Source organism: Hemiscyllium ocellatum, chromosome 10, assembly GCF_020745735.1.
Source record: "Hemiscyllium ocellatum isolate sHemOce1 chromosome 10, sHemOce1.pat.X.cur, whole genome shotgun sequence".
Taxonomy (NCBI): Eukaryota; Metazoa; Chordata; class Chondrichthyes; order Orectolobiformes; family Hemiscylliidae; genus Hemiscyllium; species Hemiscyllium ocellatum.
The window spans coordinates 63,347,506-63,365,990 of NC_083410.1; the positions used below are offsets into that span (position 1 = coordinate 63,347,506).

The window sequence follows — 18,485 nt, forward strand, 5'->3', positions numbered from 1 at the left end:
CTATAAATGCTGGCTGACAAGGTCTGTAACTCCAGCTAATGTTCATTTTATTCACAAAAAAACAACAGAAAGTTGAACCTTCTCATGGTACAAAGGTGCCTGGTTATTACAGGTATCACGGATAGAGCACAACACACATCTCTCTTCTTGGTATAATGGATTTCCCTTACCTTTGACCCACAAAGGCCATTGCAACGTGTTGGTGTGAAAAACACAATATTATTTTCTGTCATCTAAAGGATTAATGTATGAAGAAGTCCATGACAATTTTCTAAAGAAATATGGTAGCATAATGTAGTATTGTACAACATATTTATTTTTCAACATATTTCCTTCTTCTAGTCAACACCTTACGTCCATCTCAGCATTGATTTCAATTGACAAAAGAAATGCACAAACATATTTATAGCCACTATATTTCCAACCTATATTTGGACCTTGGAACAACAAATATAGATGGTGGATTATGCAACAAGCAATAAAACTGTTGAACTATTGTTCCATTCAATCAGTGATTACTCTTGGCTGAAAGGTGACCAGTCACACACTTTCACCAGGCCATGTCGTTTACTGATTAATTGCACACTGCAAACAGTCCAAGAAAACTCTCACTACACCTGTCTGGCCAGTGGCCACATGTGTACCTAGATAATTCTCAAAGTAATCTACAGGCAACAGTAGGTCTAGAGGAGTCAGAAAGGTTTTTAGAACCATTTAAAAATTGAAACATGTTTCCCTGGCCAGATGCAAAACTAATGCATCACTAACTCACAGTTATTATATAGGAGGGGCCCTGGAATGTACAAGAGCAGCCTCATTTAAGGGTGATCCAGCCCTGTAAAGGCTGTGGAACTTCCTTATCTTGACCCCATGATAAATGAAATTCAATAGATTAACATCGATCAAACATTAACTCTTTCTGTGCTAACTTCTGTTGATGCACTATTCTCATACGGTATGCTATTTAATGCTGAGAAACAATATTGTAGGAATTCAACTTTTCTTATAATGGTCTGTTTGGTGAAAGTAACAAAAAAAATGTTTTGGCCATACTATATGATACCTAGGGTGCTTGTATCCATGTATACTAAATTAAAAGTGCTCTGTCAGAATACATATAGCATATTCAACAAGGCAGATGATTTGAAGGTACAAATTAAGGTAAATTAGTATGACTTAACTGCCACTATAAAATCATGATTACTGGATGACCAAGACAGGGGACTAAATATTCAAGAATACTTCTCATTTAGGTAGGACTGGCAAAACGGAAAAGAAGATGTTGTAGCATTTGTAATAAGGGTTGAGGTCAGAACAATTGTAAGACAAGAACCTAAATTGAAGGATCTCAGGAAAAGCAAGAAACAGGAAACCTTAGTGGGGGTTATTAATGAGCCATCAAATCATAGTGGGCCTGGTGGGCACAGTATAAATCAAGCATGTAGAGGTGCATGTCACATGTGTAAATACAGTAATAATGGGTGTTTTCAATTTACATATAGACCTAGTAAAGTTAACCAGAACTAATGCTGTGGAGAATTAATTCCTGGTGTGTGTACAAGATGGATTTCTGGAGTAGTACATTAAAGAACCAACAAGAGAGTGGGCTGTTTTGATTTTGTATTGTATAATGAGAAAGGGCTAATTAATAACATTAGTTTAAAAGAATTTTTGGGAAATAGTGACCACAGTATAATAAAATTTTACATTAGATTTGAAAGTGATATTGTTATTCTGAACTAGAATCTTACATCTGAACAAAGGAAATTATGGAGGTGTGTGTTGTTGGGGGTGGGGGGGGGGGGGGTGAGTTGGTTATGATGAATATGAATACACTTGACTATAGATGGGCAATGGCTTGTATTTAAAAGAGCATTACATGATCTATAACAAATACATCTGTCTAAAGAAAGAAAACTTCAATAGGAAAGATGAATCAATCACGTCTCACAAAAAAGTTAAAGATTGCATTAGATCAAAAGGAGTGGCTGTAAAGGTTGTCAGAAAATGTGCTACACATAAGGAGTGGGAACAATTTAGAATCCAGCAAAGGATGACCATGAAACTGATAAAGAGAGATAAAAGCTAAGACAGACATAAGGTAAAACTGTAAAAGCTTATTTAACTTTATGTGAAGAAAAGATGACCAAGGACAAATGTGGGTCAATTGCAGGTGAGGACAAAAGAATTTATAATGGAAAACAGGGAACTAATGGAAAATTGAACAAATACATTGTGCCTCCTTCATGCATGAAGATACAAAAAAATCTCCCAGAAATATTAAGGAATTAGGGGATCTATGAAAGTGAGGAATTGAAATAATTTAATATTTTTAAGGAGAAGTCAATTGAAAAATCAACTGGGTTGAAGGTTAATAAATCTGGACCTAATAAGTTTCATCTAAGACCAGATGAACTGCAGTCAAAAATGTTGAAGGAGGAGGCTATGAACATAATTGATATATTAGTGGCTATCGGGTGAGGTGCCCAAGGAGTTGAGGGTGGCTAATGTCGTGCCTTTACTTAATAAAGGCTAAAAGAAGAAGTCTGGAAACTATCGACTTGTGAGATTGATGGTAAGTTGTCTGAAAGGATTCTGAGAGATAGGATTTACATGCATTTGGAGAGGCAAGGACTGATTAGGATAGTCAGCATGACTTTGTGCATGGGATGTCATGTCTGTGACGATGCTGCTCCTTTAACAAGGTTATGCTGGCTTTAGCTATTTTTTTGTCATAAAAGTAGCAATTCTGAAAAGTCTAGTTTTGAAGAGTTTTAGGGCCAGTTTAATTATAGCTAACAGATACTGCCTCTGGCAAACGGTTTTCAAAGGTTTTAAAAAAGACACTTGCACAATGGAAGGGAAATGGCCAGTTCTTCCAGCTCAGCTTTTCTCAGATTTGGTTTGATTTGGTTTTGTTTCAGCTGTCCAGCTGTTCACTGAAAGCAATCAGTCAGTTTTGAGGCTGTTAGTCCAAGAAACAGCTCCAGGGAAGAAGGTCTTCTGTGCTGAATCTCTCTGCCATCTTTCTCTCTCCTGTCAGAACCTGAGTCTGTTTTATCTTTTTTTGACAAAGGGTGTTTATGGGGATTGTAGCAAGTATTTGGAACAGCATCATCAAGTTGGGGTATTCTGTTGGGTTTTCAGATAAGTTAAGTTATTCTATTTTCTGTTCTCTTTTGTTTATGTTTCATTCAGTAATCTTGTAAATATATTCTGTTTTTTTAAAACTAAATGGCATGTGCCTTGTTGGTCTAAGGGCATGATTCTCACTTAGGGTCTTCTACTCCACAGACCAGTGACAATGTGGAGTTTGCACGTTCTCCCCGTGTCTGGGTGGGATTAATCCAGGTGCTACAATTTCCTCCCACAGTCCAAAGATGTGCAGGTCAGAGGAATTGGCCATGCTAAATTGCCAGTAGTGTTAGGTAAAGGGGTAAATGTAGGGGTATGGGTGGGTTGCGCTTCGGCGGGTAGGTGTGGACTTGTTGGGCCGAAGGGCCTGTTTCCACACTGTAAGTAATCTATTCTAATCTAGTCTAATCTAATCCCTGTTTCAAATCCCTGCCGAGCCCACATTTCTTAACTTGACTTGTGCAAAAACGCCCGTCTAATTTTAGAGGGCAGCACAGTGGCTCAGTGGTTAGCACTGCTGCCTCACAACGCCATGGTTCCAGGTTTGATTCCAGCCTTGGGCAACTGTCTGTGTGGAGTTTGCACATTCTCCTCATGTCTGTGTGGGATTTCTCCGGGTGCTCCAGTTTCCTCCCACAGTCCAAAGATGTGCAGGTCAGGTGAATTGGCCATGCTAAATTGCCCATAGTGTTAGGTGCATTAGTCAGAGGGAAATGGGTCTGGGTGGGATACTCTTTGGAGGGTCGGTGTGGACTGGTTGGGCAGAAGGGCCTGTTTCCACACTGTAGGGAATCTAATCTAATCTAAGTGGTTTGATCAGCTGCATCACTCCTGGAACAGCCACTGCGCACCTGTTCAAAACAACTAGCAAAGTTAGGGTCCAGGCTACTTTTTTGAAATGTTTTGAGGGGTTCTGGCCTGCTCCATAACATGTCTCAATTTGATTGAGTTTGTTTGAGGACATAACCATAAAGGCTGATGAGGGCAGAGCAGTAGACTTTTAAAAAGCCTTTGACAAAGTTCAGCATGGCAGACTATTGAGTAAAGTGTTTAGGAAGGTGTTTAGTATGCTTGTCTTCATTGTTCAGACCATTTAGTACAGGAGATGGGCCAACATGTTGAGGTTATACTGGACAATGGTGAGGCCACTTTTCAAGTGCTATGTACAGTTCTGGTCAGTCTGCTATAGGAAGGATATTATTAAATTGGAGAGGGTTCAGAAAAGATTTACCCCAGGTTGCTGCAAGGACTGGAAGGTTTGAGTTATAAGGAGAGGTTGGATAGGCTGGTACTTTCTTCACTGGAGCATTGGAGGTTGAAGGATGATCTTATAAAATCGTGAAGGGCATAGATAAAGTGAATAGCAAAGACCTTTATCTGGAGTGTGTGAGTTCAAAACTAGGGGCATATTTTAAAGGTGAACAGAGAATGTTTTAAAAAGAAAATGAGGTGCAACTTTTTTATACAGAGAATGGTAAGTGTGTAAAAGAAAAAGGCTAGAGGGATATGGCCAAATGCAGGCAAGTGAGACAAGTGAGAAATGTGGTCAGTATGACTGAGTTGAACCAAAGGGTCTGTTTCCATGCTGTATCACTCTATGGCATGAAATTGCAAAGAGAACCCCAGTATTTAAGACGGGAGAGAAAGAGAAAGTGAAGAACTATAGACCTCAGATAAAAATCTCATATCACTGGAAAATCCTATCTCGGTACTGTCAAAAGGATCAATTCCTACCCTTTAGTCATCGGATAAAAATGCATGCTGTATTTGTAATTGCAGATCTTTCTATTGGCTGTCTTACAGTGAAACTTGCATAGGCAGATGATCATGGCAGCAGATTTCTATGCAGCAAATGGCACTGCTCTCTTTGTGACTTGTTGGAGAAGCACATTCTTAACAAAGATCTTATGTGATCTGGATTGCCCTCATAACCTATGTGTCAGGATCACAAAAGACACAGAAGACCCATAATTGTTGCTTAATGTTTCATTTACTCCATCTGCTTCTATCTTGCTTCCTCATAATTATCATGTTCAAGGATATTGTCTTAATGGCTCTGGAGAAACCTTCTTTTTGCAGACTGCAGAGAGGTCATAATCTCCCAGTCACTTCACACACCTGAAGCTGTCAACAGGATGCCCAGGTTTCAGAGGTTAGAATTTCCAGAGAGCCTCAGCCCAACTGCAGGTAATACCAGTAAAAGTAGAACTTCAAATTGAGAAACTCCTCACTTCAGTCTTTCTCAGTTAACCCTGATATTGCTAATCTTATAAGTTGCATGCTAACTGAGTCCAAATAAAGATGCAGTGTCATTTGTTCCTAAATATTTAAATAAGACCATTTGTATTTTTGCCCATTGGATCACAGGATAAGGAATAGCTGAGCCTTTGAGGTAATGTTTGGAGTTCCAAATGATATATACAGATTAAGTAATTGTCCCAATTTTATTTGCATCATTTGTTGTGTTTCTTTTCTGTTTCCTTCCAATAATAAAAACTCATACATGTGGAGTTAAATCGTTTTTAACAAGAAAAATGAAAGAGAAAATAGGGTATTTATAATTCAGAAATTACCGAGGTTAAAAGTGGGTAATCAAAGGAAAGCACGTCTAATGTGATTTCAATGTTCTTACCCTTTATAAATGTGTGGATAAGAAACTGGATATGGATGTTTTGGTATTGAAAACTCTAACTGACATTTATTAGTTATTATGTACAAGAATAACATTCACAAACACATTCTGGGCCTGTATTCAGTGATTAATTTACACAAAGCAACATGCTTCCAGTATGTCATGTTTTAAGGGATCTAGTTCAGAAGGATTATAAGATTTTTCCTTTAGGTCACATGCTATAATGCTCTGATGATATCACAAGCATATCTTATAAAGAGATGCTGAGATACCAACTGTGAGGTATAACGCAACATTCCCCTTTTGCCAAAGATGAAAAATTAGTCCAAAGAAATATTCATGGCAGATAGTGTCAATTTGATAATTGTACAAACATGTGAAACAAAATTTACAAGATTGATATTTCAAACTTCAGAGTTTGACACCTTCTCCTGTTGCAGTGAGGTACATTATTCACTGTTGCATTTGTTGGACCACGTGATTGTCCTGCTGCTGGTTTCTGTCATTCAAAGTCATTGCACAATGACTGCGCTTGCTCATTTTCTTTGTACACTATTCGTGTACTGCACATCGGTCTGAACTGGTTTCTGCTTCTTCACAAAACAGTACTGCGAACGTCATGACCTTGCATAATCCGGATGAGTTATCTATTTTAGAGATCATTCTGGTATCCAAGTATTTGTTTTTGCATGTGAACTTCACAATATCTGCCCTGTACATAGTTTGGTAGTTAACTATCTGATCACTCGTGTTTCTCTTACATACTCCTAGGTATTTGAAAGAGAATGTTCTATGTCTCCAAATATTTAGACAATTGGTTGCTGGGTCAGCTCATTCACATTTGCCTTCTAAGTGTGAGTTGTACTGGGGATGGTAATCCCTTTAATGGCTTTGCATGAAAATATAATGGTGCAATGTCAACATTTTGCTTTGTTTCTTGACACCAAATGATATTGATGAGTCATGCCTTCTGCTAGATGACCCAATACAAGCCTATGTTTTGCAATGGTCTCTTGTAGGCCTGTACCATGAAGTTCATGTTTTTCAGGATATATCATGGTAATATGTCAGCACTAGCTTTGTCTTGGTCTGAGGTCTGGTTTAGCCTTTGGAGCCAGATTTCATGCTGGACAGCCTTTAGGTGTATACAATAAATTATATCTGCAGATGTTGTTAGTGTTGTGCACTTTGCTGACCATAGCAATAGTTTTATAAAAACAGTGTGTAATTGATATTGACCTGCCACTATGGGTTCATATTTGTATCCATCTTCAAGTAATGCTGCTTATGGTAAGGCCATTTTCCTGCCTAAAAAAACTTCCCTCAAGTTTTAAATTAGTGTAGAGCTGATGACTAATTCAATGAGTCACTCTGTGGAAAAGTCACAGCCTTTGTTGTGACATTGTCAATTAAATTCATCAATAGAGTCTTGAAGTAACAGGAAATGAATTTGTTAATCCTGAAGACAATTCTTGTTTTGAACTGGTCATTGGGAGCTTTCAAGATTTTTTCTAGATTTCCAATTGTCCATCGAAAGACTTGATGTGTTAATTATGCAAAATTTGTCCATGTCAATAACAAGTAGGACTTTTAGAACTCTTTTCTTGGGATCATATATTGTTTGGTTTATAACAGAGAACTGCTTATGTTGTCTGAATAGTTGTAATTCAGAAAAGCTGTCACCAGATGCTGCTCAATACTTAATTAAATCTCTCACTTCTCTTTGCTGGCTTTTATTTTGTTTGAGGTAGAGTTCATTGCAATTGTTTTCTGTTTTCACTGACTTTGCTTCTATTTCCTTTTTTTTAACTTCTAACTCTCTTTATTTTCCCTGTTTCTGCTGTTTGAAGAATTGCAAGCTTGAGGTGTAAGAAATGCAGGCTTATAATAGCAAGTTTCTGCCTGAAGGTGGTATTTGTACCAAATATGTGGTGATATGGATGTGGCCATTCTATTATTTTGTGCCAATTTAGAGAATAACAGAGTTGGCCAATGTCTTTTTACAGGTATGACCTCTTAATATAGAAAACCTTTTTATTAGTGTTTTAAGGATGCAATTTCTTTTTTGGTAGTGTGCTTTCAGGCCAATTTAATTTTTTTAGATTAGATCCGTCTCTTGTGTTTATTTTGTTTTCAGTGGGGCAGATGTGCTCACTATCCTCCTGAACAAATCAGTAGTCTATAACTTGATTGTAATGTAAATTTAGTATTTTTGTTTTTAAGTAAAGCACTCTTTGAATTTTCCTTATTTGAAAAAAACTTAACATATTTGAATCAAAGAGAGTTAGCACTATCTTCTTTGTTGTCTTCAGATCTCTTCCATTTTCTGTACTTCCCTGTATGATGTCCAAAGCTGTTTGGTCTTCAATTAGTTTTACAAATATCTGACACCAAGGCATAGGCTTTTTGTATAGATGGTCAATACTGCTGACCATGGTGAGAATTTGCCTCCAACAGGGTGTTTTTGCTGATGTATAAATGCTTATGTTACCTCCTGTAACATCAGAAACTGAGCATGGATGTTATGGTATTGAAGAATCCAATGGATATTCATTGCACCTAGTTATTATATACAAACAATATATTTACAGGCATACTTGCCCATGCTGACATTATTGCAATAAGCTGTGAAGAAAAGATTGCTTCCAGTAGCATGCCATGCTTCATGGGATCCCAGTTCAGATGGAGTATGATGACTTTTTACCTACAGGTCACATGATGCTGTCATGAGATTCTGCTTAAAGATATATTCATAAACTGTGAGATATAACACAACACCTCCTGTCTCAAAATTCAGCTCAGCAACATCAATGATTTCTGTCCTGAAAGGCATTGCAAAGCTGAAAAATTGGGAGTGGTGGACAGCACCAACCACTGTTTGACATGACTTTGAGAGTGATAGCATGGCCAATCCATTTTTTAAAATTCATTTTTGGGACTTGGGCATCGCTGACTAGCCAACATTGATAGCCCATACCTATTTGCCCTTGAGAAAGTGGTGGTGAGCTGCCTTCTTAAACCTCTGCAATCTACCTGTTGTGGGTTGACCCACAATGCCATTAGGAAAGGAATTCCAGGATTTTGACCCAATGACTGTGAAGGAATGGTAGTATATTTCCAAGTCAGGGTGGTGAGTGGCTTGGTGGTGATCTGCCCAAGTACTTACTGCTTTGTCCTTCTTGATGGAGGTGGTTATGTTTTTGGAAGGTGCTGTGTAAGGATCTTTGGTGAATTTCTGCAGTGCATCTTGCGGATCGCACGCACTGCTGCTACTGAGTGCAGGTAGTGGAGGGACTGAATGTTTATAGATGTGGTGCCAATCAAGCGGGTTGCTTTGTCCTAGATGGTGTCAAGGTTCTTGAGTGTTGTTGGAGCTGCACCCATCCAGGCAAGTGGGGAATATTCCATCACACTCCTGACTTGTGCCTTGTAGATGGTGGATAGGCTTTGGGCTATCAGGAGGTGAGTTACTCACTGCAGTACCATAGTCACTGACCTGCTCTTGTAGCCACTGTGTTTCTGTGGTGAGTCAAGTTGAGTTTCTGGTCAATGGTAACCTCAAGGATGTTGACAGTGGGGGATTCAAGGATGGTAATACCGCTGAATGTCAAGGGACAGTGGCTAGAATGTCTCTTATTGGTGATAATCCTTATCTGACATTTGTGTGGCGCAAATGATTCTTGCCACTTGTCATCCCAGGCCTAGATATTGTCCAGATCTTGTTGCATTTGAGCATGGACTGCTTCAATATCTGAGGATTTGCGAATGGTGCTGAACACTGTGCACTCATCAGCAAACATGCCCACTTCTGACGTTATGACGGAGGGAAGGTTACTGATGAAGCAGCTGAAGATTGTTGGGCCTAGGACACTACCCTGAGGAACTCCTGCAGAGATGTCCTGGAGCTGAGATAACTGACCCTCCACAATCACAGCCATCTTCATTTGTACCAGGTATGAATCTAACCAGGGGAATGTTTGCCCCCAGATACCCATTGATTCCAGTTTCGCCAGGGCTCCTTGATGCTGCACTTGGTCAAATGCGGCCTTGATGTCAAGGGTTGTCACTCTCTTCTCACCTCTAGAATTCAGCTCTTTTATCCATGTTTGAACCAAGACTGGAATGAGATCAGGAGCTGAGTGACCCTGGTGAAACCCAAAGTGGGCATCACTGAACAGATAATCACTTTAGTGATGATTGAGAGGAGACTGATTGGGTGGTAATTGGCCGGGTTGGGTTTGTCCTGCATTTTGTGTACAGGGCATACCAGGGCAGTTTTCCACATTGTTGGATAGATGCCAGAGTTGTAACTGTACTGGAAGAGTTTGGCTAGGGAAGGAGCAAGTTCTGGAGCTGGAATGTTATCAGGGCTCATTGCCTTTGCAGTATCCAGTGCCTCCAGCCATTTCTTGATATCACGTAGAGTGAATTTGCTGGAGACTGGTATCTGTGATGCTGGGGACCAGTGGAGGAGACTGAGATGGATTATCCACTCGGCACTTCTGACTGAAGATTGTTGCAAGTGCATCAGCCTTATCTTTTGTGCTGATATGCTGGGTTCCCCCATCCCTGAGGATGGGGATATTTTTTGGAGCCTTCTCCTCCAGTGAGTTGTTTAATTGTCCACCACCATTCGCGACTAGATATGGAAGGACTGCAGAGCTTAGATCTGATCCGTTGGTTGTGGGATCACTTAGCTCTGTCTATCATTATGCCATTTGACATGCAAGTGGTCCTGCTTGGTAGCTCCACCAGGTTGACACCTCATTTTCAGGTATGCATGATGCTGCTCCTGGCATGCTCTCCTGCACTCTCCATTGAACTAGGGGTTGATCTCTTGGCTTTGTGGTAATGTTTGAGTGGGGGGCTATACCAGGCTATGAGGTTACAGATTGTGCTGGAGTACAGTTCTGCTGCTGTTGATGGCCCACAGCACCTCATGGATGCCCAGTCTTGAACTGCTAGATCGAAATCTGTCCCATTCAGCACAATAATACTGCCATCCAACATGATGAAGGTTCTCAATGTGAAAGCGGGACATCGGCTCCACAAGGGCAATGTGGTGGTCACTTTTACCTAAACTGTCATGAACAGATGACTCTGCAGCCGACACATTAGTAAGGTATGCTTTTTCCTCTTGTTGGTTCCTTCACCACCTGCCACAGACTCAGCCTAGCAGTTCCATCCTTTAGGATCTGACCAGCTCAATCAGTAATGCTGCTGCTGAGCCACCCTTGGAGGTGGACATTGAAATCCCCCACCCAGAGTACATTTTGCACCCTTGCCACCCTCAGTGCTTCTTCCAAATGATGCTAAACATAGAGGACATTGCGTGGTAACCAGTAAGACGTTTCCTTGCCCATGTTTAACCTGAAGCAATGAGACCTCTTGGAGTCCAGAGTCAATGTCAAGGACTCCCAGGACAACTCCCTCCTGACTGTATCACTGTGCTGCCACCTCTGCTGGGTCAGTCCTGCTGGTCACACAACACAAATCCAGGGAGAGTGATGGTGGGGTCTGGGGTGTTAACTGTCGGGTATGATTCTGTAAGAATGACTATGTCAGGCTGTTGCTTGACTAGTCTGTGAGACAGCTCTCCCAGTTTTAGTACTAGCCCCGAGATGTTAGTAAGGAGGACTTTGTGTGGTCAACAGGGCTGTTTGTGTTTTTGCCGTGGTCATTTCTGTTTCCAAGGTCGAAGCCAGGTGGTCCGTCTGGTTTCATTTCGTTATTGTGACTTTCTAGTGACTGATACAACTGAGTGGCTTGCTAGACCATTTCATAGGGCAGTTGAGAGTCAACCACATTGCTGCGGCTCTGGAGTCACATGTAGGCCAGACAAGGTAAGGATGGCAGATTTCCCTAAAGGACTTTAGTCAACCAGATGGGTTTCCTAACAACTGACAATAGTTCCATGGTCATCAGTTGACTCCTAATTCCAGAGTTTACTTTTGCGTTCTAGAAGTATGCAAAATTGGTAGATTGTGCATCAGTCAGCATATGGTGCTGATTTATTGGATGCACTGCTATTGTGGCAATTGGTTGCTGTTAGGCATACCTTCACATGAAATATGTTCAGTTGCACAATGGCCCCTCCCCCCATGTATGAACATCCAACTTGTCGGTTTGTCGCTGAAAACATTGAAAATTTGGCCAAATCAGCACTGAGTGAATGCCATGCAGGGATTTTGTGCCTCTCAAATGTCTGTGAATACATCACTTTCTTTGAAGACATTAGATCAAGAATTGTATTTCCCACTGGGTTGTAGCATCAAAAGGAGTGGAGCCAAAGCAATGGGAAGGTTGTTTGCCGAGGACATAGGAGTAGGAGGACCTTCAGCAGAGAGGAGTCCGTGCCCAGTTATGATTTTCAGGGAAAACCTATACCTGCACCTCAGCCGAACAGCTATGCATCAGCGAAAAGAAACTGCCAGAATGTTACACATAAAATAATCTTACTTGAACTTCGAGCTGGGAGGACCTGGAGCTCTTCTTCAGTCTTAACAATGTTTCTGAGGATTGACGATTATCCCCCCTCACCCTCTCCACCTCCATTAACCATCCACTTCCTTCCCTCATCTCTCTGGATCTCCTATCCTTTCCTCCCAGGAACTATTTGAGAGAAGGTTTCAGCAAGACAATTGGTATAACTTAATCTTCCTAGAACTGGTTGGATTTCACAGCTCGCCGCAATAGATTAATGAAGCTCAAGACCCAAATGGACCAAAACAAATTTGCAGCCTAAAATATCTGCTCCCAGAGGTCCATGCAGCCAGCATGATTAACTCAGATACATAAGTCAGTGTTTGGGCGTCATCTTTTGTATCACTTAATGGGGCCCTCCTATTATTTTCCTTTAAGGTAAAGGATTAATTCCCTCGTCTATACAAATGCAAACTGTGATCTGATATCATCAGTTAAAGCAATGAAAAACAGATACAGGAGGTTCCAGCATCACTAATTATTGAACAAAATTTGGAACAAGATAGTGCTAGTAAAACCCTCAGTGGGTTAATCAAAGCTACACGTCATAATTTTTCACTTAAGTGACCTGCGGCTAGTAGCAGACCTGCAAATGACAAGAAGGCTTCCAGAACATTCAAAAAAAATGAAACATACTTCAGTGGTTAGATGCACAAGGACATCAGTCAACGCTAATCAATAAACGTGATGTTAGTCATAGATGATGAATTTGAAAGGGATTATAACTATAAACTGTGATCAATACAGTCTTGCTAGAAAAGGAAACCAACCTTAAAATGTTGTACAGTTAATAAAGCAGAGGGTCAAATTTAAACCAAACCTCACCAGTGTGACTGACTTGTCACCTAATTTCACAGCAATCTCTGTGTGCAAACACACACAAAAGAAATCTCAGTAACGTCACAAGGCAATTGCTGCTAAAACGCCACATTATTAATTTATACTGCAATGCTGATCTCACTATTCTTAAGTGGCATCTCCATTATTTGACAATCGAAGACGTTGTGTTTGATGGGAGGTGGCATTTCAAAGAGACATCCCCCCCACCTCCACTCTCCCTCCCCTGCCCTAGTCACTTCCTGCCCCCATGAGATCCAGCCTGACTTCTCTGCCATGGGCACATGACTGATCAGGGCATTCATGACTGTGACATTCCTCTCCACAAACAAATCCACCCCAGGTTGATGTGAAAAATGCAGTGAGCCTGTGCTGCTCACCCACAGATGAATGGAGCTATCTGTCTTGTCACCAAGGGTCATTGGAAGAGGTTATTGTGAGTATATACCTTGGCTTCTCTGCTGACGTTTGCATACTGTTTGAAGAAAAATCCTATCCCATCATACAGCCCCTCTCATACCCCTTTCACAAAACACCATCCTATACCTCTGGAGTAAGACCCAAGACTGATACATTTTTTTTACTCATGACCTTTTAGTGTCCTTCATGCCTTTGTGTGTAAACCATGCACTGATATATGAAGGCAATTTTTAGTAGTGCCACTAGTATCTGAATGATTACACACACTTTACATTTCTGGTCTGCCATTGTGCCATCCTTTTGCGAACTCTATCCCTTACACTCTAACCACACAAGTCAGAGAGAGAGAGAGAGAGAGAGGCGGGGGTGGGGGAGTTTAACTATTACTCGCCCACAGAGTATAGTGAATGAGAAGAAATGGTTCTCGTTTTGAAGGTAGGATTAATTTGCAAAACAACTTCAGCCAAAGTCATGAGCTTATGATGATCCTCCACTCGAGGGTCAAGTGGGGTCAAAGATTGACTGAGCCCCTGCAGCATTTACTGTCACAGTTTTATTTCTCAAGGTGATTATTTGAACTGCAAACCACCATACATCTGAAGAGATGGACAAATCATATCATGCAGTGAGGAAAGCAGATAACATATTCACAGAGAGGGAACATTGTTTTGCAAGACCTTTGTGGTAAACAGTATAAATCCGTAAACATCCTCTCTACACTGTCACTACAGTTTGGACACTCACTTCATTCTGTGGTTATTCGTGTGAGAAACAGCAGAATGGCATTGGAAATACAATAATTACTGTCCGTGGAGAGTCTGCTCTTAGTTAGGTCATCAGAGCTCTTTTCAAAGTAAGTAATATTACTTCAATGAAATCTTGTGAAAAATATCGATAAGATATCATTGATTTTACACAATATTAGAATTCTCCAACGTACGTGTCCCATTTTCAAACAAGGCACTGCTGATCTCCCTCTTTCAGCAACACACACTCAATTTAAGATATGACAGTGCTGACAGCCCTAGGTCCACTGATGTCACAAGTCACATCTTCCTTGTGGTTAAATTTGACCAGTTTCTCACTTAAATCTGGTAAAGTGTGGCAGTGTTTAACTGCTGTCCTGTGCTATAGTCCAACTTACAATGCAATCCTCCTTCATGATCCCCTGGGATCAGACACCCAGGTCAGGAAAATAAATCTAATGTGATCTTGAACAGTGCTTCGACCAGGTAACTGACAGCAGGGATAAAGTCAACCTTCTTTTTGAGTTGCCCTCTGGTAAATAGTTTTGTGATCAGTTGAGTCAAACTGCAGCCAGAATGCAGCCTAACTCTTACACTGCCAAGCAGGAGACATGATTTGGAAATGCCAGTGTTGGACTGGGGTGTACAAAGTTAAAAATCACACAACACCAGGTTATAGTCCAACAGGTTTAATTGGAAGTACACTAGCTTTCGGAGCGACGCTTCATCACCTGATGAAGGTGTTGTGTGATTTTTAAGCAGGAGACAAGATGTGTGATGGTAAGAGGAGGTAATGCGAGCTTTCCCAAAGCCTCACAATCCGCTTCAGTACTAAGCCCTGGAATGCCAATTTTGTCGAGGGCTTGCATGCAGTCAGATGCCTGAAATTTGAGCCCTGATACATTGAAAATCCAGTTGCCCTTCCTGTATAAACATTCAAATCCCCATACGGAAAGATTTCAAATCCCATGCATTTAAAAGACTGCCAAATAGGTTTCACACACAAAAATGTAGGCTGGAATATTATAAGGGGTCTGAATGATGTGGGCTTTGAATGACATGAGATCTGTGACAGAATCGGATGAGAATCAAGCAAGACTGATCTTTATGTCAGGAGTATCTAGCTCCAACTTTTCTCAGATGACACAACAAGCTTCTTGCTAGCCAGCAGTGAGTTGTCGACTGAAGGGGAGTAATGTTGGTTAAGCAGCCTCGTTAATGATCCAACTCATCTCATCACTAGTCAGCCTTCTATCTTAGCAAACGAACCAGACGTTAGGAAATCTCAACATGGAAGCCAGAGCAGGGACCTGGTGAATTCAACTCACTGCTTGTTCTGAACAACCACCAAAGTTGGACACTGGAAACTGGGCATTGACATCTCAGGGCACAATCCATGGGCACTAGTACATGCATGCCATATCCGAAGACATTGACATTTGATATATGCCAACCTTTAAGAGACCTTCATGGAACATCTCAGATTTTATAATAGGAATGTTCTGCACTTCAATACTGCAGGAGAAAGTGAGGTCTGCAGATGCTGGAGATCAGAGCTGAAAATGTGTTGCTGGAAAAGCGCAGCAGGTCAGGCAGCATCCAAGGAACAGGAAATTCGACGTTTCGGGCATAAGCCTGATGAAGGGCTTATGCCCGAAACGTCGAATTTCCTGTTCCTTGGATGCTGCCTGACCTGCTGCGCTTTTCCAGCAACACATTTTCAACTTCAATACTGCACCCCAGGCTGCACTGACAGCTAACATTTTAACACCACAGCAAGGACACTGTGCTCAGGGACACACAGCCAGTTCATGACTAGAACAGGTGTATCTCTGGCTCTTTGCTTGCTCTCATTGAGCACACTCAATCTGAACTTAACTGAATCCTCACAACGTCCCTACTTCGCATTGTGTAACCTTGCCTTGGTTTTTGGCACTTTGGTCTCACAGGCAGAGATACCAGACTGATATTACTTCTGTCATGCCTTGCCATTTAGCACAGATGCAAAGGCAGGAAGACAGAAACAGATAAGTTCTTGATTAATTAGGGGCAAGAGAATGGTGCTGAGAAACACATCAGCCATGATTGAATAATGGAGCAGATTTGATGGTTTGAGTGGTCTAAAACTGCTCCTATATCTTATGGACTTCTGGTCGAATGGAAGCTTGTCATAGGCGTCAGCAATCCTACGTTAAATCAAGGGGGGTAATCTTTGTCCAGGAGTGCCCAGTACAATAAGTCGGGGCAGACTCTGAGACCAGTCCAGGGGCTCAGTCATTCAACTACTCTGTAGTCAGAATCAGGATGCCAGACAGCCTACCATCTGTCTTGAGTCTCTTTGCCCTCTCTGGGGCTCTTTTAATCCTAGAATATGGTAGGTAGTGAAGGAGATGAAAGTCGATGGCACTGTTGTGCAGGCGGGAAGGTGCCCCAAGCCAGTCAGTAGACAGCGCAGAGAGCATGCAGGGTCAGTGGTGTCGGCGACTGGAGTGGGTGAGAGTGAATGAGGGAAGATGTAGGCAATAATGAGAGTGGTAGGCCCTGAGCCTCGATGCGGAATGGGTACAGTAGTAAAGCACAAGTGAGTGTGAGGTATTGAGAAAAAGATGATGGCACTTATGTTGGCAGACTAGAGAAGATCATTGACCACTGTTGGCCATTGTTCCAGATGGCTGAGACTGTTTTAACCCACATAGCAACCTCAGGGCAAACAGGCGTGATCTAGCATCATGACCTCCACTGTTGCTCCTGGGGGATAAGGAGGCCTACCTCTTTACCAACTTGTCCAACAGGTCTCTGCCTACCACACAGTGTATCAATTTTCCCATTTGTCATGACCAAAGCAAATATCAGGAATTGTTCAGAACAGCTTTGGACTGACAGTGCTTGTCCTTTTAAGGATGGTGCAAAGGAACTAGTCAATTCTGGGGTGTCTGCTGAGTTGCAAGTTGTTCTGGGGACTTAACCAAAAAATATGAGTGTTAGCCCATAAGAAAGCACAGTAAGATCCAAAAAAACACATAAATGATATGAGGCTTCACACAATCAAAGGTGCTAGTATCCAGATATAAAAATATACAACCCTATGTATATAGACAGCAACAATGTTTAAAAAAATTCTTTGTTGTGCAGACACAAAAATTCACATCTGCGTGCAGCCTAAACATTGGATTTTAAAGCAATCCTTGAAAACCACTATCAAAAAGATAAGCTTTTAATTATTCTTACCTGGATACAGAATTGTGAAATACAGAGGTGCTCCTTCCAGTTCCAGGTAGTCACTGCCTTCCTCTCTATTCAGGTTACTCCCTGAGTTGTTGCCTCTGTCCTTTCCTCAGTCCCTCCAAATCACTGATTGCTTTCTTCCAAGATCTACCTGAGGGCACTGCCAACAAAATTTAAATTGTCTTCATCAGTGAGCTCCCTGGCAATGCGCACAGCTACAGTTTGTCAGGTTCGTGTAAGTGAAGCCTGAGGCCTAAGATTGAGTTATCATGCAGGGCTAGCTGTTTTACTTCAGGTTAAAAAAAAATTTCTCTGTCAACATGTCAGTCAGACTGACGAACTTTATATTCAAGTAAATAGTTAGTGTATCTTAACAGGCAGTGCAGCTTACTGCCTTCTGGAAAACATCCTAAGCCAGGAAGAGTTAAAAGTCTAAACCCACTGCTGTGTCTCCTAAACTAAACGTCATGGTTCTACATCTTGCAGGAGCTTGTTCAGGGACTGTGATAACTTGGACAGAAATTCATGGGAGATTACCAGCGAACTCCTGCCAAGCTTCACCGCAGCACGGGTAATAGATATGCTCCAGTCCTAAATCCTAAAAGGCCTTGCTACATCTGTCAAGCATGCCCTGTTAAAGCACCCTTAGTTCAGATGTTATCACTTCTCCTCCTGCGTCAAAAGATTTAGTGTCCACCCCGGAGGTTGATAATGCAGGGCTCTCTGTTGTAGCAAACAGCAAAGCAGAGGAGAGAGAGAGAGAAAAAAAAATGAAGCTGCATCTATTTTATGACACAGAAAGTCCATTTTATTGACACTAGATGGCTTCCAGAAATGCATTTTAATTAATAATACTGCATTAAAAGCAGTCTAAGTAAGCTTGAAACTCTCTGCCTATCATACAAAATACAGCTTTGCATCATTTAAAAGTGAAGTATTCATCTTCAATTGACAATCAAAAATAAGAGCTACATTAAATTCTTACAGATGCTATCATTCCTGCAAGC

The 18,485-nt window shown here is 41.2% G+C and overlaps 1 long non-coding RNA gene across 1 annotated transcript in view; it reads right to left on the reverse strand.

Moving 5' to 3' along the window:
* LOC132819444 (uncharacterized) overlaps positions 1-17,766 on the reverse strand; it is a 45,720-nt gene extending 27,954 nt beyond the window's left edge. Inside the window, exon 1 of the long non-coding RNA XR_009645083.1 lies at positions 17,482-17,766. This is a non-coding gene — a long non-coding RNA (uncharacterized LOC132819444). The remainder of the gene's footprint in view (positions 1-17,481) is intronic.
* Between the last annotated feature and the right edge of the window lie 719 nt (positions 17,767-18,485).